Source organism: Hydractinia symbiolongicarpus, chromosome 14, assembly GCF_029227915.1.
Source record: "Hydractinia symbiolongicarpus strain clone_291-10 chromosome 14, HSymV2.1, whole genome shotgun sequence".
Lineage (NCBI taxonomy): Eukaryota > Metazoa > Cnidaria > Hydrozoa > Anthoathecata > Hydractiniidae > Hydractinia > Hydractinia symbiolongicarpus.
The window spans coordinates 17,088,971-17,108,084 of NC_079888.1; the positions used below are offsets into that span (position 1 = coordinate 17,088,971).

The 19,114-nt window shown below is 37.3% G+C and overlaps 1 protein-coding gene and 33 non-coding genes across 34 annotated transcripts in view; 1 reads left to right on the forward strand and 33 right to left on the reverse strand.

Annotated features, from left to right (window-relative positions):
• LOC130625230 (piggyBac transposable element-derived protein 1-like) overlaps positions 1-19,114 on the forward strand; it is a 104,455-nt gene that overhangs the window by 25,945 nt on the left and 59,396 nt on the right. The gene's annotated exons all lie outside the window — the stretch shown is intronic.
• Positions 62-135, reverse strand: Trnar-ucu (transfer RNA arginine (anticodon UCU)). The gene has a single exon. It is a non-coding gene; the product is annotated as a tRNA-Arg (tRNA).
• Positions 527-600, reverse strand: Trnar-ucu (transfer RNA arginine (anticodon UCU)). The gene has a single exon. It is a non-coding gene; the product is annotated as a tRNA-Arg (tRNA).
• Positions 1,033-1,106, reverse strand: Trnas-acu (transfer RNA serine (anticodon ACU)). Its single transcript has one exon. It is a non-coding gene; the product is annotated as a tRNA-Ser (tRNA).
• On the reverse strand, positions 1,539-1,612 carry Trnar-ucu (transfer RNA arginine (anticodon UCU)). Its single transcript has one exon. It is a non-coding gene; the product is annotated as a tRNA-Arg (tRNA).
• Trnar-ucu (transfer RNA arginine (anticodon UCU)) lies at positions 2,045-2,118 on the reverse strand. The gene has a single exon. It is a non-coding gene; the product is annotated as a tRNA-Arg (tRNA).
• On the reverse strand, positions 2,550-2,623 carry Trnar-ucu (transfer RNA arginine (anticodon UCU)). Its single transcript has one exon. It is a non-coding gene; the product is annotated as a tRNA-Arg (tRNA).
• On the reverse strand, positions 3,560-3,633 carry Trnar-ucu (transfer RNA arginine (anticodon UCU)). The gene has a single exon. It is a non-coding gene; the product is annotated as a tRNA-Arg (tRNA).
• Trnar-ucu (transfer RNA arginine (anticodon UCU)) lies at positions 4,570-4,643 on the reverse strand. Its single transcript has one exon. It is a non-coding gene; the product is annotated as a tRNA-Arg (tRNA).
• On the reverse strand, positions 5,076-5,149 carry Trnar-ucu (transfer RNA arginine (anticodon UCU)). The gene has a single exon. It is a non-coding gene; the product is annotated as a tRNA-Arg (tRNA).
• On the reverse strand, positions 5,581-5,654 carry Trnar-ucu (transfer RNA arginine (anticodon UCU)). Its single transcript has one exon. It is a non-coding gene; the product is annotated as a tRNA-Arg (tRNA).
• Trnar-ucu (transfer RNA arginine (anticodon UCU)) lies at positions 6,086-6,159 on the reverse strand. The gene has a single exon. It is a non-coding gene; the product is annotated as a tRNA-Arg (tRNA).
• On the reverse strand, positions 7,096-7,169 carry Trnar-ucu (transfer RNA arginine (anticodon UCU)). The gene has a single exon. It is a non-coding gene; the product is annotated as a tRNA-Arg (tRNA).
• Trnar-ucu (transfer RNA arginine (anticodon UCU)) lies at positions 7,602-7,675 on the reverse strand. Its single transcript has one exon. It is a non-coding gene; the product is annotated as a tRNA-Arg (tRNA).
• Positions 8,108-8,181, reverse strand: Trnar-ucu (transfer RNA arginine (anticodon UCU)). The gene has a single exon. It is a non-coding gene; the product is annotated as a tRNA-Arg (tRNA).
• Trnar-ucu (transfer RNA arginine (anticodon UCU)) lies at positions 8,614-8,687 on the reverse strand. Its single transcript has one exon. It is a non-coding gene; the product is annotated as a tRNA-Arg (tRNA).
• Positions 9,119-9,192, reverse strand: Trnar-ucu (transfer RNA arginine (anticodon UCU)). Its single transcript has one exon. It is a non-coding gene; the product is annotated as a tRNA-Arg (tRNA).
• Trnar-ucu (transfer RNA arginine (anticodon UCU)) lies at positions 9,629-9,702 on the reverse strand. The gene has a single exon. It is a non-coding gene; the product is annotated as a tRNA-Arg (tRNA).
• Positions 10,599-10,672, reverse strand: Trnas-acu (transfer RNA serine (anticodon ACU)). Its single transcript has one exon. It is a non-coding gene; the product is annotated as a tRNA-Ser (tRNA).
• On the reverse strand, positions 11,105-11,178 carry Trnar-ucu (transfer RNA arginine (anticodon UCU)). The gene has a single exon. It is a non-coding gene; the product is annotated as a tRNA-Arg (tRNA).
• Positions 11,615-11,688, reverse strand: Trnar-ucu (transfer RNA arginine (anticodon UCU)). Its single transcript has one exon. It is a non-coding gene; the product is annotated as a tRNA-Arg (tRNA).
• Positions 12,121-12,194, reverse strand: Trnar-ucu (transfer RNA arginine (anticodon UCU)). The gene has a single exon. It is a non-coding gene; the product is annotated as a tRNA-Arg (tRNA).
• On the reverse strand, positions 12,627-12,700 carry Trnar-ucu (transfer RNA arginine (anticodon UCU)). The gene has a single exon. It is a non-coding gene; the product is annotated as a tRNA-Arg (tRNA).
• On the reverse strand, positions 13,132-13,205 carry Trnar-ucu (transfer RNA arginine (anticodon UCU)). Its single transcript has one exon. It is a non-coding gene; the product is annotated as a tRNA-Arg (tRNA).
• On the reverse strand, positions 13,637-13,710 carry Trnas-acu (transfer RNA serine (anticodon ACU)). Its single transcript has one exon. It is a non-coding gene; the product is annotated as a tRNA-Ser (tRNA).
• Positions 14,142-14,215, reverse strand: Trnar-ucu (transfer RNA arginine (anticodon UCU)). The gene has a single exon. It is a non-coding gene; the product is annotated as a tRNA-Arg (tRNA).
• Trnar-ucu (transfer RNA arginine (anticodon UCU)) lies at positions 14,648-14,721 on the reverse strand. The gene has a single exon. It is a non-coding gene; the product is annotated as a tRNA-Arg (tRNA).
• On the reverse strand, positions 15,618-15,691 carry Trnar-ucu (transfer RNA arginine (anticodon UCU)). The gene has a single exon. It is a non-coding gene; the product is annotated as a tRNA-Arg (tRNA).
• On the reverse strand, positions 16,128-16,201 carry Trnar-ucu (transfer RNA arginine (anticodon UCU)). The gene has a single exon. It is a non-coding gene; the product is annotated as a tRNA-Arg (tRNA).
• Positions 16,634-16,707, reverse strand: Trnar-ucu (transfer RNA arginine (anticodon UCU)). The gene has a single exon. It is a non-coding gene; the product is annotated as a tRNA-Arg (tRNA).
• On the reverse strand, positions 17,139-17,212 carry Trnar-ucu (transfer RNA arginine (anticodon UCU)). The gene has a single exon. It is a non-coding gene; the product is annotated as a tRNA-Arg (tRNA).
• Trnas-acu (transfer RNA serine (anticodon ACU)) lies at positions 17,644-17,717 on the reverse strand. Its single transcript has one exon. It is a non-coding gene; the product is annotated as a tRNA-Ser (tRNA).
• On the reverse strand, positions 18,149-18,222 carry Trnar-ucu (transfer RNA arginine (anticodon UCU)). Its single transcript has one exon. It is a non-coding gene; the product is annotated as a tRNA-Arg (tRNA).
• On the reverse strand, positions 18,655-18,728 carry Trnas-acu (transfer RNA serine (anticodon ACU)). Its single transcript has one exon. It is a non-coding gene; the product is annotated as a tRNA-Ser (tRNA).

Consider the following 19,114-nt stretch of genomic DNA (forward strand, 5'->3'; position numbering starts at 1 on the left):
TGAACACGTTTGTTTGCTAAGCATCTCTGTGCAATATCAAGGGTAAAAATCTAGCATAAATCACCGCTGATGGGAGTCGAACCCACAACCTTTGAATTAGAAGTCCAACGCGCTAGTCCATTGCGCCACAGCGGCACGGTTACTGATATTTGATAGGCATTGGAGCAATTTAACCCAACAAAATGTTTGCACATCTAGTAATCATTCGTTAACAGGATGGATATGCTAACAGTCGAGTGCAGCAAGCCAAAACAATATGTAGAGTAAAAATCTAAATGCTTTGTCAATAATAGATTGATGACCTATTTGGCTTTGCTTTTTCTTTGATCAAGTCTTCTTGTGCAGAGAGAGTGGTTAGTAGAAAGTAATTGCTACAAAAAAATCTTTTAGTGAATCAGCATATCGAATGCCTTACATGATTACGGATGTTCCAATAATTTCTATTATGTTCCGCGTTATTACTCTTGGCTTCCCATTGTATGAATTTGGTTTGGATTTAGGGTAAGGGTAAAAATCTAGCATAAATCACCGCTGATGGGAGTCGAACCCACAACCTTTGAATTAGAAGTCCAACGCGCTAATCCATTGCGCCACAGCGGAACGGTTACTGATATTTGATAGGCATTGGAGCAATTTAACCCAACAAAATGTTTGCACATCTAATAATCAATCGTTAACAGGATGGATATGCTAACAGTCGAGTGCAGCAAGCCAAAACAACATGTAGAGTAAAAATCTAAATGCTTTGTCAATAATAGATTGATGACCTATTTGGCTTTGCTTTTTCTTTGATCAAGTGTTCTTGTGCAGAGAGAGTGGTTAGTAGAAAGTAATTGCTGCAAAAAAATCTTTTAGTGAAGCAGCATATGGAATGCCTTAAATGACTACCGAAATTCCATTAAATTCTATTTTGTTCGGCGTTATTAATCTTGGCATCCCATTAAATGAACTTGGTTTTGATTAAACACATTGAATTCGGTTTGTTTGCGCAGCACCTTTGTTAAATAGCATTGGTAACAAACTAGCAAAAATCACCGCTGATGGGAGTCGAACCCACAACCTTTGAATTAGTAGTCCAACGCGCTAGTCCATTGCACCACAGCGGCACGGTTACTGATATTTGATAGGCACTGGAGCAATTTAACCCAACAAAATGTTTGCACATCTAGTAATCATTCGTTAACAGGATGGATATGTTAACAGTCGAGTGCAGCAAGCCAAAACAATATGTAGAGTAAAAATCTAAATGCTTTGTCAATAATAGATTGATGGCCTATTTGGCTTTGCTTTTTCTTTGATCAAGTGTTCTTGTGCAGAGAGAGTGGTTAGTAGAAAGTAATTGCTACAAAAAAATCTTTTAGTGAATCAGCATATCGAATGCCTTACATGACTACGGATGCTCCAATAATTTCTATTATGTACTGCGTTATTACTCTTGGCTTCCCATTAAATGAATTTGGTTTGGATTTAACGCATTGAATTCGGTTTGTTTGCGCAGTACCTTTGTTAAATACCATTGGTAAGAAACTAGCAAAAATCACCGCTGATGGGAGTCGATCCCACAACCTTTGAATTAGAAGTCCAACGCGCTAGTCCATTGCGCCACAGCGGTACGGCTATAAAAATATGATAGGCATTGCAGCGATTTAACCCAAGAAAATGGTTACACATCTAGTGATCATTCGTTAACAGGATGGATATGTTAACAGTCGAGTGCAGCAAGCCAAAACAATATGTAGAGTAAAAATCTAAATGCTTTGTCAATAATAGATTGATGACACATTTTGTTTTGCTTTTTCTTTGATCAAGTGTTCTTGTGCAGAGAGAGTGGTTAGTAGAAAGTAATTGCTGCAAAAAAATCTTTTAGTGAATCAGCATATGGAATGCCTTAAATGACTACGGAAATTCCATTAAATTCTATTTTGTTCAGCGTTATTAATCTTGGCGTCCCATTAAATGAACTTGGTTTTGATTAAACACATTGAATTCGGTTTGTTTGCGCAGCACCTTTGTTAAATAGCATTGGTAAGAAACTAGCAAAAATCAACGCTGATGGGAGTCGAACCCACAACCTTTGAATTAGAAGTCCAACGCGCTAGTCCATTGCGCCACAGCGGCACGGCTGTATAAATATGAGAGGCATTGCAGTGATTTAACCCAAGAAAATGGTTACACATCTAGTAACCATTCGGTAACATGATGGATATGTTAACAGTCGAGTGCGGTAAGCCAAAACAATATGTAGAGTAAATATCTAAAGACTTTGTCAATATTAAATTGATGACACATTTTGTTTTGCTTTTTCTTTGATCAAGTGTTCTTGTGCAGAGAGAGTGGTTAGTACAAAGTAATTGCTGCAAAAAAATCTTTTAGTGAATCAGCATATCAAATGCCTTACATGACTACGGATGTTCCAATAATTTCTATTATGTTCTGCGTTATTACTCTTGGCTTCCCATTGTATGAATTTGGTTTGGATTTAACACATTGAACACGTTTGTTTGCTAAGCATCTCTGTGCAATATCAAGGGTAAAAATCTAGCATAAATCACCGCTGATGGGAGTCGAACCCACAACCTTTGAATTAGAAGTCCAACGCGCTAGTCCATTGCGCCACAGCGGCACGGCTGTATAAATATGATAGGCATTGCAGCGATTTAACCCAAGAAAATGGTTACACATCTAGTGATCATTCGTTAACAGGATGGATATGTTAACAGTCGAGTGCAGCAAGCCAAAACAATATGTAGAGTAAAAATCTAAATGCTTTGTCAATAATAGATTGATGACACATTTTGTTTTGCTTTTTCTTTGATCAAGTGTTCTTGTGCAGAGAGAGTGGTTAGTAGAAAGTAATTGCTGCAAAAAAATCTTTTAGTGAATCAGCATATGGAATGCCTTAAATGACTACGGAAATTCCATTAAATTCTATTTTGTTCTGCGTTATTACTCTTGGCTTCCCATTAAATGAAATTGGTTTGGATTTAACGCATTGAGCACGTATGTTTGCTAAGCATCTCTGTGCAATAGCAAGGGTAAAAATCTAGCATAAATCACCGCTGATGGAAGTCGAACCCACCCCCTTTGAATTAGAAGTCCCACGCGCTAGTCCATTGCGCCACAGCGGCACGGTTACTGATATTTGATAGGCATTGGAGCAATTTAACCCAACAAAATGTTTGCACATCTAGTAATCATTCGTTAACAGGATGGATATGTTAAAAGTCGAGTGCAGCAAGCCAAAACAATATGTAGAGTAAATATCTAAATGCTTTGTCAATAATAGATTGATGACCTATTTGGCTTTGCTTTTTCTTTGATCAAGTGTTCTTGTGCAGAGAGAGTGGTTAGTACAAAGTAATTGCTGCAAAAAAATCTTTTAGTGAATCAGCATATCAAATGCCTTACATGACTACGGATGTTCCAATAATTTCTATTATGTTCTGCGTTATTACTCTTGGCTTCCCATTGTATGAATTTGGTTTGGATTTAACACATTGAACACGTTTGTTTGCTAAGCATCTCTGTGCAATATCAAGGGTAAAAATCTAGCATAAATCACCGCTGATGGGAGTCGAACCCACAACATTTGAATTAGAAGTCCAACGCGCTAGTCCATTGCACCACAGCGGCACGGTTACTGATATTTGATAGGCATTGGAGCAATTTAACCCAACAAAATGTTTGCACATCTAGTAATCATTCGTTAACAGGATGGATATGTTAACAGTCGAGTGCAGCGAGCCAAAACAATATTTAGAGTAAAAATCTAAATGCTTTCTCAATAATAGATTGATGACCTATTTGGCTTTGCTTTTTCTTTGATCAAGTGTTCTTGTGCAGAGAGAGTGGTTAGTAGAAAGTAATTGCTGCAAAAAAATCTTTTAGTGAATCAGCATATCGATTGCCTTACATGACTACGGATGTGCCATTAATTTCTATTATGTTCTGCGTTATTACTCTTGGCTTCCCATTAAATGAAATTGGTTTGGATTTAACGCATTGAGCACGTATGTTTGCTAAGCATCTCTGTGCAATAGCAAGGGTAAAAATCTAGCATAAATCACCGCTGATGGAAGTCGAACCCACCCCCTTTGAATTAGAAGTCCCACGCGCTAGTCCATTGCGCCACAGCGGCACGGTTACTGATATTTGATAGGCATTGGAGCAATTTAACCCAACAAAATGTTTGCACATCTAGTAATCATTCGTTAACAGGATGGATATGTTAAAAGTCGAGTGCAGCAAGCCAAAACAATATGTAGAGTAAATATCTAAATGCTTTGTCAATAATAGATTGATGACCTATTTGGCTTTGCTTTTTCTTTGATCAAGTGTTCTTGTGCAGAGAGAGTGGTTAGTACAAAGTAATTGCTGCAAAAAAATCTTTTAGTGAATCAGCATATCAAATGCCTTACATGACTACGGATGTTCCAATAATTTCTATTATGTTCTGCGTTATTACTCTTGGCTTCCCATTGTATGAATTTGGTTTGGATTTAACACATTGAACACGTTTGTTTGCTAAGCATCTCTGTGCAATATCAAGGGTAAAAATCTAGCATAAATCACCGCTGATGGGAGTTGAACCCACAACCTTTGAATTAGAAGTCCAACGCGCTAGTCCATTGCGCCACAGCGGCACGGCTGTATAAATATGATAGGCATTGCAGCGATTTAACCCAAGAAAGTAATTACATATCTAGTGATCATTCGTTAACAGGATGGATATGTTAACAGTCGAGTGCAGCAAGCCAAAACAATATGTAGAGTAAAAATCTAAATGCTTTGTCAATAATAGATTGATGACACATTTTGTTTTGCTTTTTCTTTGATCAAGTGTTCTTGTGCAGAGAAAGTGGTTAGTAGAAAGTAATTGCTGCAAAAAAATCTTTTAGTGAATCAGCATATGGAATGCCTTAAATGACTACGGAAATTCCATTAAATTCTATTTTGTTCGGCGTTATTAATCTTGGCGTCCCATTAAATGAACTTGGTTTTGATTAAACACATTGAATTCGGTATGTTTGCGCAGCACCTTTGTTAAATAGCATTGGTAAGAAACTAGCAAAAATCACCGCTGATGGGAGTCGAACCCACAACCTTTGAATTAGAAGTCCAACGCGCTAGTCCATTGCACCACAGCGGCACGGTTATTGATATTTGATAGGCATTGGAGCAATTTAACCCAACAAAATGTTTGCACATCTGGTAATCATTCGTTAACAGGATGGATATGTTAACAGTCGAGTGCAGCAAGCCAAAACAATATTTAGAGTAAAAATCTAAATGCTTTCTCAATAATAGATTGATGACCTATTTGGCTTTGCTTTCTCTTTGATCAAGTGTTCTTGTGCAGAGAGAGTGGTTAGTAGAAAGTAATTGCTGCAAAAAAATCTTTTAGTGAATCAGCATATCGATTGCCTTACATGACTACGGATGTGCCATTAATTTCTATTATGTTCTGCGTTATTACTCTTGGCTTCCCATTAAATGAAATTGGTTTGGATTTAACGCATTGAACACGTTTGTTTGCTAAGCATCTCTGTGCAATAGCAAGGGTAAAAATCTAGCATAAATCACCGCTGATGGGAGTCGAACCCACAACCTTTGAATTAGAAGTCCAACGCGCTAGTCCATTGCGCCACAGCGGCACGGTTACTGATAATTGATAGGCATTGGAGCAATTTAACCCAACAAAATGTTTGCACATCTAGTAATCATTCGTTAACAGGATGGATATGTTAAAAGTCGAGTGCAGCAAGCCAAAACAATATGTAGAGTAAAAATCTAAATGCTTTGTCAATAATAGATTGATGACCTATTTGGCTTTGCTTTTTCTTTGATCAAGTGTTCTTGTGCAGAGAGAGTGGTTAGTACAAAGTAATTGCTGCAAAAAAATCTTTTAGTGAATCAGCATATCAAATGCCTTACATGACTACGGATGTTCCATTAATTTCTATTATGTTCTGCGTTATTACTCTTGGCTTCCCATTGTATGAATTTGGTTTGGATTTAACACATTGAACACGTTTGTTTGCTAAGCATCTCTGTGCAATATCAAGGGTAAAAATCTAGCATAAATCACCGCTGATGGGAGTCGAACCCACAACATTTGAATTAGAAGTCCAACGCGCTAGTCCATTGCACCACAGCGGCACGGTTACTGATATTTGATAGGCATTGGAGCAATTTAACCCAACAAAATGTTTGCACATCTAGTAATCATTCGTTAACAGGATGGATATGTTAACAGTCGAGTGCAGCAAGCCAAAACAATATTTAGAGTAAAAATCTAAATGCTTTCTCAATAATAGATTGATGACCTATTTGGCTTTGCTTTTTCTTTGATCAAGTGTTCTTGTGCAGAGAGAGTGGTTAGTAGAAAGTAATTGCTGCAAAAAAATCTTTTAGTGAATCAGCATATCGATTGCCTTACATGACTACGGATGTGCCATTAATTTCTATTATGTTCTGCGTTATTACTCTTGGCTTCCCATTAAATGAAATTGGTTTGGATTTAACGCATTGAGCACGTATGTTTGCTAAGCATCTCTGTGCAATAGCAAGGGTAAAAATCTAGCATAAATCACCGCTGATGGAAGTCGAACCCACCCCCTTTGAATTAGAAGTCCCACGCGCTAGTCAATTGCGCCACAGCGGCACGGTTACTGATATTTGATAGGCATTGGAGCAATTTAACCCAACAAAATGTTTGCACATCTAGTAATCATTCGTTAACAGGATGGATATGTTAAAAGTCGAGTGCAGCAAGCCAAAACAATATGTAGAGTAAATATCTAAATGCTTTGTCAATAATAGATTGATGACCTATTTGGCTTTGCTTTTTCTTTGATCAAGTGTTCTTGTGCAGAGAGAGTGGTTAGTACAAAGTAATTGCTGCAAAAAAATCTTTTAGTGAATCAGCATATCAAATGCCTTACATGACTACGGATGTTCCAATAATTTCTATTATGTTCTGCGTTATTACTCTTGGCTTCCCATTGTATGAATTTGGTTTGGATTTAACACATTGAACACGTTTGTTTGCTAAGCATCTCTGTGCAATATCAAGGGTAAAAATCTAGCATAAATCACCGCTGATGGGAGTTGAACCCACAACCTTTGAATTAGAAGTCCAACGCGCTAGTCCATTGCGCCACAGCGGCACGGCTGTATAAATATGATAGGCATTGCAGCGATTTAACCCAAGAAAGTGGTTACATATCTAGTGATCATTCGTTAACAGGATGGATATGTTAACAGTCGAGTGCAGCAAGCCAAAACAATATGTAGAGTAAAAATCTAAATGCTTTGTCAATAATAGATTGATGACACATTTTGTTTTGCTTTTTCTTTGATCAAGTGTTTTTGTGCAGAGAAAGTGGTTAGTAGAAAGTAATTGGTGCAAAAAAATCTTTTAGTGAATCAGCATATGGAATGCCTTAAATGACTACGGAAATTCCATTAAATTCTATTTTGTTCGGCGTTATTAATCTTGGCGTCCCATTAAATGAACTTGGTTTTGATTAAACACATTGAATTCTGTTTGTTTGCGCAGCACCTTTGTTAAATAGCATTGGTAAGAAACTAGCAAAAATCACCGCTGATGGGAGTCGAACCCACAACCTTTGAATTAGAAGTCCAACGCGCTAATCCATTGCGCCACAGCGGCACGGCTGTATAAATATGATAGGCATTGCAGCGATTTAACCCAAGAAAATGGTTACACATCTAGTAACCATTCGGTAACATGATGGATATGTTAACAGTCGAGTGCGGTAAGCCAAAACAATATGTAGCGTAAATATCTAAAGACTTTGTCAATATTAAATTGATGACACATTTTGTTTTGCTTTTTCTTTGATCAAGTGTTCTTGTGCAGAGAGAGTGGTTAGTACAAAGTAATTGCTGCTAAAAAATCTTTTAGTGAATCAGCATATGGAATGCCTTAAATGACTACGGAAATTCCATTAAATTCTATTTTGTTCGGCGTTATTAATCTTGGCGTCCCATTAAATGAACTTGGTTTTGATTAAACACATTGAATTCTGTTTGTTTGCGCAGCACCTTTGTTAAATAGCATTGGTAAGAAACTAGCAAAAATCACCGCTGATGGGAGTCGAACCCACAACCTTTGAATTAGAAGTCCAACGCGCTAGTCCATTGCGCCACAGCGGCACGGCTATATAAATATGATAGGCATTGCAGCGATTTAACCCAAGAAAATGGTTACACATCTAGTGATCGTTCGGTAACATGATGGATATGTTAACAGTCGAGTGCAGTAAGCCAAAACAACATGTTGAGTAAAAGTCTAAATGCTTTGTCAATATTTAATTGATGACCTATTTGGCTTTGCTTTTTCTTTGATCAGGTGTTCTTGTGCAGAGAGAGTGGTTAGTAGAAATTAATTGCTGCAAAAAAATCTTTTAGTGAATCAGCATATGGAATGCCTTAAATGACTACGGAAATTCTATTAAATTCTACTTTTTTCGGCGTTAATAATCTTGGCGTCCCATTAAATGAACTTGGTTTTGATTAAACACAATGAATTCGGTTTGTTTGCGCAGCACCTTTGTTAAATAGCATTGGTAAGAAACTAGCAAAAATCACCGCTAATGGGAGTCGAACCCACAACTTTTGAATTAGAAGTCCAACGCGCTAGTCCATTGCGCCACAGCGGCACGGCTATATAAGTATGATAGGCATTGCAGCGATTTAACCCAAGAAAATGGTTACACATCTAGTAACCATTCGGTAACATGATGGATATGTTAACACCCGAGTGCAGTAAGCCAAAACAATATGTTGAGTAAAAGTCTAAATGCTTTGTCAATATTTAATTGATGACCTATTTGGCTTTGCTTTTTCTTTGATCAAGTGTTCTTGTGCAGAGAGAGTGGTTAGTAGAAAGTAATTGCTACAAAAAAATCTTTTAGTGAATCAGCATATCGAATGCCTTACATGACTACGGATGTTCCAATAATTTCTATTATGTACTGCGTTATTACTCTTGGCTTCCCATTAAATGAATTTGGTTAGGATTTAAGGCATTGAACATGTTTGTTTGCTAAGCATCTCTGTGCAATAGCAAGGGTAAAAATCTTGGATAAATCACTGCTGATGGGAGTCGAACCCACAACCTTTGAATTAGAAGTCCAACGCGCTAGTCCATTGCGCCGCAGCGGCACGGTTACTGATATTTGATAGGCATTGGAACAATTTAACCCAACAAAATGTTTGCACATCTAGTAATCATTCGTTAACATGATGAATATGTTAACAGTCGAGTGCAGTAAGCCAAAACAATATGTAGAGTAAATATCTAAATACTTTGTCAATTTTAAATTGATGACCTATTTTGTTTTGCTTTTTCTTTGATCAAGTGCCCTTGCGCAGAGAGAGTAGCTACTAGAAAGTAATTACTGCAAATGAAAAAAACTTCTAGTGAATCAGCATATGGAATGCCTTAAATGACTACGGAAATTCCATTAAATTCTACTTTGTTCTGCGTTATTAATCTTGGCGTCCCAGTAAATGGACTTGGTTTTGATTAAACACATTGAATACGGTTTGTTTGCGCAGCACCTTTGTTAAATAGCATTGGTAAGAAATTAGCAAAAATCACCGCTGATGGGAGTCGAACCCACAACCTTTGAATTAGAAGTCCAACGCGCTAGTCCATTGCGCCACAGCGGCACGGTTATTGATATTTCATAGGCATTGGAGCAATTTAACCCAAGAAAATGTTTGCACATCTAGTAATCATTCGTTAACATGATGAATATGTTAACAGTCGAGTGCGGTAAGCCAAAACAATATGTAGAGTAAATATCTAAATACTTTGTCAATATTAAATTGATGACACATTTTGTTTTGCTTTTTCTTTGATCAAGTGTTCTTGTGCAGAGAGAGTGGTTAGTACAAAGTAATTGCTGCAAAAAAATCTTTTAGTGAATCAGCATATCAAATGCCTTACATGACTACGGATGTTCCAATAATTTCTATTTTGTTCCGCGTTATTACTCTTGGCTTCCCATTGTATGATCTTGGTTTGGATTTAGGGTAAGGGTAAAAATCTAGCATAAATCACCGCTGATGGGAGTCGAACCCACAACCTTTGAATTAGAAGTCCAACGCGCTAGTCCATTGCTCCACAGCGGAACGGTTACTGATATTTGATAGGCATTGGAGCAATTTAACCCAACCAAATGTTTGCACATCTAGTAATCATTCGTTAACAGGATGGATATGCTAACAGTCGAGTGCAGCAAGCCAAAACAAGATGTAGAGTAAAAATCTAAATGCTTTGTCAATAATAGATTGATGACCTATTTGGCTTTTCTTTTCTTTGATCAAGTGTTCTTGTGCAGAGAGAGTGGTTAGTAGAAAGTAATTGCTGCAAAAAAATCTTTTAGTGAAGCAGCATATGGAATGCCTTAAATGACTACGGAAATTCCATTAAATTCTATTTTGTTCGGCGTTATTAATCTTGGCATCCCATTAAATGAACTTGGTTTTGATTAAACACATTGAATTCGGTTTGTTTGCGCAGCACCTTTGTTAAATAGCATTGGTAAGAAACTAGCAAAAATCACCGCTGATGGGAGTCGAACCCACAACCTTTGAATTAGTTGTCCAACGCGCTAGTCCATTGCACCACAGCGGCACGGTTACTGATATTTGATAAGCACTGGAGCAATTTAACCCAACAAAATGTTTGCACATCTAGTAATCATTCGTTAACAGGATGGATATGTTAACAGTCGAGTGCAGCAAGCCAAAACAATATGTAGAGTAAAAACCTAAATGCTTTGTCAATAATAGATTGATGACCTATTTGGCTTTGCTTTTTCTTTGATCAAGTGTTCTTGTGCAGAGAGAGTGGTTAGTAGAAAGTAATTGCTACGAAAAAATCTTTTAGTGAATCAGCATATCGAATGCCTTACATGACTACGGATGCTCCAATAATTTCTATTATGTACTGCGTTATTACTCTTGGCTTCCCATTAAATGAATTTGGTTTGGATTTAACGCATTGAATTCGGTTTGTTTGCGCAGTACCTTTGTTTAATAGCATTGGTAAGAAACTAGCAAAAATCACCGCTGATGGGAGTCGATCCCACAACCTTTGAATTAGAAGTCCAACGCGCTAGTCCATTGCGCCACAGCGGTACGGCTATATAAATATGATAGGCATTGCAGCGATTTAACCCAAGAGAATGGTTACACATCTAGTGATCATTCGTTAACAGGATGGATATGTTAACACCCGAGTGCAGTAAGCCAAAACAATATGTTGAGTAAAAGTCTAAATGCTTTGTCAATATTTAATTGATGACCTATTTGGCTTTGCTTTTTCTTTGATCAAGTGTTCTTGTGCAGAGAGTGTAGCTACTAGAAAGTAATTACTGCAAATGAAAAAAACTTCTAGTGAATCAGCATATGGAATGCCTTAAATGACTACGGAAATTCCATTAAATTCTACTTTGTTCTGCGTTATTAATCTTGGCGTCCCAGTAAATGGACTTGGTTTTGATTAAACACATTGAATACGGTTTGTTTGCGCAGCACCTTTGTTAAATAGCATTGGTAAGAAATTAGCAAAAATCACCGCTGATGGGAGTCGAACCCACAACCTTTGAATTAGAAGTCCAACGCGCTAGTCCATTGCGCCACAGCGGAACGGTTACTGATATTTGATAGGCATTGGAGCAATTTAACCCAACAAAATGTTTGCACATCTAGTAATCATTCGTTAACAGGATGGATATGCTAACAGTCGAGTGCAGCAAGCCAAAACAACATGTAGAGTAAAAATCTAAATGCTTTGTCAATAATAGATTGATGACCTATTTGGCTTTGCTTTTTCTTTGATCAAGTGTTCTTGTGCAGAGAGAGTGGTTAGTAGAAAGTAATTGCTGCAAAAAAATCTTTTAGTGAATCAGCATATCGAATGCCTTACATGACTACTGATGTTCCAATAATTTTTATTATGTACTGCGTTATTACTCTTGGCTTCCCATTAAATGAATTTGGTTTGGATTTAAGGCATTGAATTCGGTTTGTTTGCGCAGCACCTTTGTTAAATAGCATTGGTAAGAAACTAGCAAAAATCACCGCTGATGGGAGTCGAACCCACAACCTTTGAATTAGAAGTCCAACGCGCTAGTCCATTGCACCACAGCGGCACGGTTACTGATATTTGATAGGCACTGGAGCAATTTAACCCAACAAAATGTTTGCACATCTAGTAATCATTCGTTAACAGGATGGATATGTTAACAGTCGAGTGCAGCAAGCCAAAACAATATGTAGAGTAAAAATCTAAATGCTATGTCAATAATAGATTGATGACACATTTTGTTTTGCTTTTTCTTCGATGAAGTGTTCTTGTGCAGAGAGAGTGGTTAGTACAAAGTAATTGCTGCAAAAAAATCTTTTAGTGAATCAGCATATCGAATGCCTTACATGACTACGGATGTTCCAATAATTTCTATTATGTACTGCGTTATTACTCTTGGCTTCCCATTAAATGAATTTGGTTTGGATTTAAGGCATTGAATTCGGTATGTTTGCGCAGCACCTCTGTTAAATAGCATTGGTAAGAAACTACCAAAAATCACCGCTGATGGAAGTCGAACCCACAACCTTTGAATTAGAAGTCCAACGCGCTAGTCCATTGCACCACAGCGGCACGGTTAATGATATTTGATAGGCACTGGAGCAATTTAACCCAACAAAATGTTTGCACATCTAGTAATCATTCGTTAACAGGATGGATATGTTAACAGTCGAGTGCAGCAAGCCAAAACAATATGTAGAGTAAAAATCTAAATGCTTTGTCAATAATAGATTGATGACACATTTTGTTTTGCTTTTTCTTTGATCAAGTGTTCTTGTGCAGAGAGAGTGGTTAGTACAAAGTAATTGCTGCAAAAAAATCTTTTAGTGAATCAGCATATCAAATGCCTTACATGACTACGGATGTTCCAATAATTTCTATTATGTTCTGCGTTATTACTCTTGGCTTCCCATTGTATGAATTTGGTTTGGATTTAAGGCATTGAACACGTTTGTTTGCTAAGCATCTCTGTGCAATATCAAGGGTAAAAATCTAGCATAAATCACCGCTGATGGGAGTCGAACCCACAACCTTTGAATTAGAAGTCCAACGCGCTAGTCCATTGCACCACAGCGGCACGGTTACTGATATTTGATAGGCATTGGAGCAATTTAACCCAAAAAAATGTTGTACATCTAGTAATCATTCCTTAACAGGATGGATATGCTAACAGTCGAGTGCAGCAAGCCAAAACAACATGTAGAGTAAAAATCTAAATGCTTTGTCAATAATAGATTGATGACCTATTTGGCTTTGCTTTTTCTTTGATCAAGTGTTCTTGTGCAAAGAGAGTGGTTAGTAGAAAGTAATTGCTGCAAAAAAATCTTTTAGTGAATCAGCATATGGAATGCCTTAAATGACTACGGAAATTCCATTAAATTCTATTTTGTTCGGCGTTATTAATCTTGGCGTCCCATTAAATGAACTTGGTTTTGATTAAACACATTGAATTCGGTTTGTTTGCGCAGCACCTTTGTTAAATAGCATTGGTAAGAAACTAGCAAAAATCACCGCTGATGGGAGTCGAACCCACAACCTTTGAATTAGTAGTACAACGCGCTAGTCCATTGCACCACAGCGGCACGGTTACTGATATTTGATAGGCACTGGAGCAATTTAACCCAACAAAATGTTTGCACATCTAGTAATCATTCGTTAACAGGATGGATATGTTAACAGTCGAGTGCAGCAAGCCAAAACAATATGTAGAGTAAAAATCTAAATGCTTTGTCAATAATAGATTGATGACCTATTTGGCTTTGCTTTTTCTTTGATCAAGTGTTCTTGTGCAGAGAGAGTGGTTAGTAGAAAGTAATTGCTACAAAAAAATCTTTTAGTGAATCAGCATATCAAATGCCTTACATGACTACGGATGTTCCAATAATTTCTATTATGTTCTGCGTTATTACTCTTGGCTTCCCATTGTATAAATTTGGTTTGGATTTAAGGCATTGAACACGTTTGTTTGCTAAGCATCTCTGTGCAATATCAAGGGTAAAAATCTAGCATAAATCACCGCTGATGGGAGTCGAACCCACAACCTTTGAATTAGAAGTCCAACGCGCTAGTCCATTGCGCCACAGCGGCACGGTTACTGATATTTGATAGGCATTGGAGCAATTTAACCCAACAAAATGTTTGCACATCTAGTAATCATTCGTTAACAGGATGGATATGCTAACAGTCGAGTGCAGCAAGCCAAAACAACATGTAGAGTAAAAATCTAAAAGCTTTGTCAATAATAGATTGATGACCTATTTGGCTTTGCTTTTTCTTTGATCAAGTGTTCTTGTGCAGGGAGAGTGGTTAGTAGAAAGTAATTGCTGCAAAAAACTCTTTTAGTGAATCAGCATATGGAATGCCTTAAATGACTACGGAAATTCCATTAAATTCTATTTTGATCGGCGTTATTAAACTTGGCGTCCCATTAAATGAACTTGGTTTTGATTAAACACATTGAATTCGGTTTGTTTGCGCAACACCTTTGTTAAATAGCATTGGTAAGAAATTAGCAAAAATCACCGCTGATGGGAGTCGAACCCACAACCTTTGAATTAGAAGTCCAACGCGCTAGTCCATTGCGCCACAGCGGCACGGTTATTGCTATTTCATAGGCATTGGAGCAATTTAACCCAAGAAAATGTTTGCACATCTAGTAATCATTCGTTAACATGATGAATATGTTAACAGTCGAGTGCGGTAAGCCAAAACAATATGTAGAGTAAATATCTAAATACTTTGTCAATATTAAATTGATGACACATTTTGTTTTGCTTTTTCTTTGATCAAGTGTTCTTGTGCAGAGAGAGTGGTTAGTACAAAGTAATTGCTGCAAAAAAATCTTTTAGTGAATCAGCATATCAAATGCCTTACATGACTACGGATGTTCAAATAATTTCTATTTTGTTCCGCGTTATTACTCTTGGCTTCCCATTGTATGATCTTGGTTTGGATTTAGGGTAAGGGTAAAAATCTAGCATAAATCACCGCTGATGGGAGTCGAACCCACAACCTTTGAATTAGAAGTCCAACGCGCTAGTCCATTGCTCCACAGCGGAACGGTTACTGATATTTGATAGGCATTGGAGCAATTTAACCCAACCAAATGTTTGCACATCTAGTAATCATTCGTTAACAGGATGGATATGCTAACAGTCGAGTGCAGCAAGCCAAAACAAGATGTAGAGTAAAAATCTAAATGCTTTGTCAATAATAGATTGATGACCTATTTGGCTTTTCTTTTCTTTGATCAAGTGTTCTTGTGCAGAGAGAGTGGTTAGTAGAAAGTAATTGCTGCAAAAAAATCTTTTAGTGAAGCAGCATATGGAATGCCTTAAATGACTACGGAAATTCCATTAAATTCTATTTTGTTCGGCGTTATTAATCTTGGCATCCCATTAAATGAACTTGGTTTTGATTAAACACATTGAATTCGGTTTGTTTGCGCAGCACCTTTGTTAAATAACATTGGTAAGAAACTAGCAAAAATCACCGCTGATGGGAGTCGATCCCACAACCTTTGAATTAGAAGTCCAACGCGCTAGTCCATTGCGCCACAGCGGTACGGCTATATAAATATGATAGGCATTGCAGCGATTTAACCCAAGAGAATGGTTACACATCTAGTGATCATTCGTTAACAGGATGGATATGTTAACACCCGAGTGCAGTAAGCCAAAACAATATGTTGAGTAAAAGTCTAAATGCTTTGTCAATATTTAATTGATGACCTATTTGGCTTTGCTTTTTCTTTGATCAAGTGTTCTTGTGCAGAGAGTGTAGCTACTAGAAAGTAATTACTGCAAATGAAAAAAACTTCTAGTGAATCAGCATATGGAATGCCTTAAATGACTACGGAAATTCCATTAAATTCTACTTTGTTCTGCGTTATTAATCTTGGCGTCCCAGTAAATGGACTTGGTTTTGATTAAACACATTGAATACGGTTTGTTTGCGCAGCACCTTTGTTAAATAGCATTGGTAAGAAATTAGCAAAAATCACCGCTGATGGGAGTCGAACCCACAACCTTTGAATTAGAAGTCCAACGCGCTAGTCCATTGCGCCACAGCGGAACGGTTACTGATATTTGATAGGCATTGGAGCAATTTAACCCAACAAAATGTTTGCACATCTAGTAATCATTCGTTAACAGGATGGATATGCTAACAGTCGAGTGCAGCAAGCCAAAACAACATGTAGAGTAAAAATCTAAATGCTTTGTCAATAATAGATTGATGACCTATTTGGCTTTGCTTTTTCTTTGATCAAGTGTTCTTGTGCAGAGAGAGTGGTTAGTAGAAAGTAATTGCTGCAAAAAAATCTTTTAGTGAATCAGCATATCGAATGCCTTACATGACTACTGATGTTCCAATAATTTTTATTATGTACTGCGTTATTACTCTTGGCTTCCCATTAAATGAATTTGGTTTGGATTTAAGGCATTGAATTCGGTTTGTTTGCGCAGCACCTTTGTTAAATAGCATTGGTAAGAAACTAGCAAAAATCACCGCTGATGGGAGTCGAACCCACAACCTTTGAATTAGAAGTCCAACGCGCTAGTCCATTGCACCACAGCGGCACGGTTACTGATATTTGATAGGCACTGGAGCAATTTAACCCAACAAAATGTTTGCACATCTAGTAATCATTCGTTAACAGGATGGATATGTTAACAGTCGAGTGCAGCAAGCCAAAACAATATGTAGAGTAAAAATCTAAATGCTTTGTCAATAATAGATTGATGACACATTTTGTTTTGCTTTTTCTTCGATCAAGTGTTCTTGTGCAGAGAGAGTGGTTAGTACAAAGTAATTGCTGCAAAAAAATCTTTTAGTGAATCAGCATATCAAATGCCTTACATGACTACGGATGTTCCAATAATATCTATTATGTTTTGCGTTATTACTCTTGGCTTCCCATTGTATGAATTTGGTTTGGATTTAAGGCATTGAACACGTTTGTTTGCTAAGCATCTCTGTACAATATCAAGGGTAAAAATCTAGCATAAATCACCACTGATGGGAGTCGAACCCACAACCTTTGAATTAGAAGTCCAACGCGCTAGTCCATTGCACCACAGCGGCACGGTTACTGATATTTGATAGGCATTGGAGCAATTTAACCCAAAAAAATGTTGTACATCTAGTAATCATTCCTTAACAGGATGGATATGCTAACAGTCGAGTGCAGCAAGCCAAAACAACATGTAGAGTAAAAATCTAAATGCTTTGTCAATAATAGATTGATGACCTATTTGGCTTTGCTTTTTCTTTGATCAAGTGTTCTTGTGCAAAGAGAGTGGTTAGTAGAAAGTAATTGCTGCAAAAAAATCTTTTAGTGAATCAGCATATGGAATGCCTTAAATGACTACGGAAATTCCATTAAATTCTATTTTGTTCGGCGTTATTAATCTTGGCGTCCCATTAAATGAACTTGGTTTTGATTAAACACATTGAATTCGGTTTGTTTGCGCAGCACCTTTGTTAAATAGCATTGGTAAGAAACTAGCAAAAATCACCGCTGATGGGAGTCGAACCCACAACCTTTGAATTAGTAGTACAACGCGCTAGTCCATTGCACCACAGCGGCACGGTTACTGATATTTGATAGGCACTGGAGCAATTTAACCCAACAAAATGTTTGCACATCTAGTAATCATTCGTTAACAGGATGGATATGTTAACAGTCGAGTGCAGCAAGCCAAAACAATATGTAGAGTAAAAATCTAAATGCTTTGTCAATAATAGATTGATGACCTATTTGGCTTTGCTTTTTCTTTGATCAAGTGTTCTTGTGCAGAGAGAGTGGTTAGTAGAAAGTAATTGTTACAAAAAAATCTTTTAGTGAATCAGCATATCAAATGCCTTACATGACTACGGATGTTCCAATAATTTCTATTATGTTCTGCGTTATTACTCTTGGCTTCCCATTGTATAAATTTGGTTTGGATTTAAGGCATTGAACACGTTTGTTTGCTAAGCATCTCTGTGCAATATCAAGGGTAAAAATCTAGCATAAATCACCGCTGATGGGAGTCGAACCCACAACCTTTGAATTAGAAGTCCAACGCGCTAGTCCATTGCGCCACAGCGGCACGGTTACTGATATTTGATAGGCATTGGAGCAATTTAACCCAACAAAATGTTTGCACATCTAGTAATCATTCGTTAACAGGGTGGATATGCTAACAGTCGAGTGCAGCAAGCCAAAACAACATGTAGAGTAAAAATCTAAATGCTTTGTCAATAATAGATTGATGACCTATTTGGCTTTGCTTTTTCTTTGATCAAGTGTTCTTGTGCAGGGAGAGTGGTTAGTAGAAAGTAATTGCTTTAAAAAAATCTTTTAGTGAATCAGCATATGGAATGCCTTAAATGACTACGGAAATTCCATTAAATTCTATTTTGATCGGCGTTATTAAACTTGGCGTCCCATTAAATGAACTTGGTTTTGATTAAACACATTGAATTCGGTTTGTTTGCGCAACACCTTTGTTAAATAGCATTGGTAAGAAACTAGCAAAAATCACCGCTGATGGGAGTCGAACCCACAACCTTTGAATTAGTAGTCCAACGCGCTAGTCCATTGCACCACAGCGGCACGGTTACTGATATTTGATAGGCACTGGAGCAATTTAACCCAACAAAATGTTTGCACATCTAGTAATCATTCGTTAACAGGATGGATATGTTAACAGTCGAGTGCAGCAAGCCAAAACAATATGTAGAGTAAAAATCTAAATGCTTTGTCAATAATAGATTGATGACCTATTTGGCTTTGCTTTTTCTTTGATCAAGTGTTCTTGTGCAGAGAGAGTGGTTAGTAGAAAGTAATTGCTACAAAAAAATCTTTTAGTGAATCAGCATATCGAATGCCTTACATGACTACGGATGTTCCAATAATTTCCATTATGTACTGCGTTATTAATCTTGGCTTCCCATTAAATGAATTTGATTTGGATTTAAGGCATTGAATTCGGTTTGTTT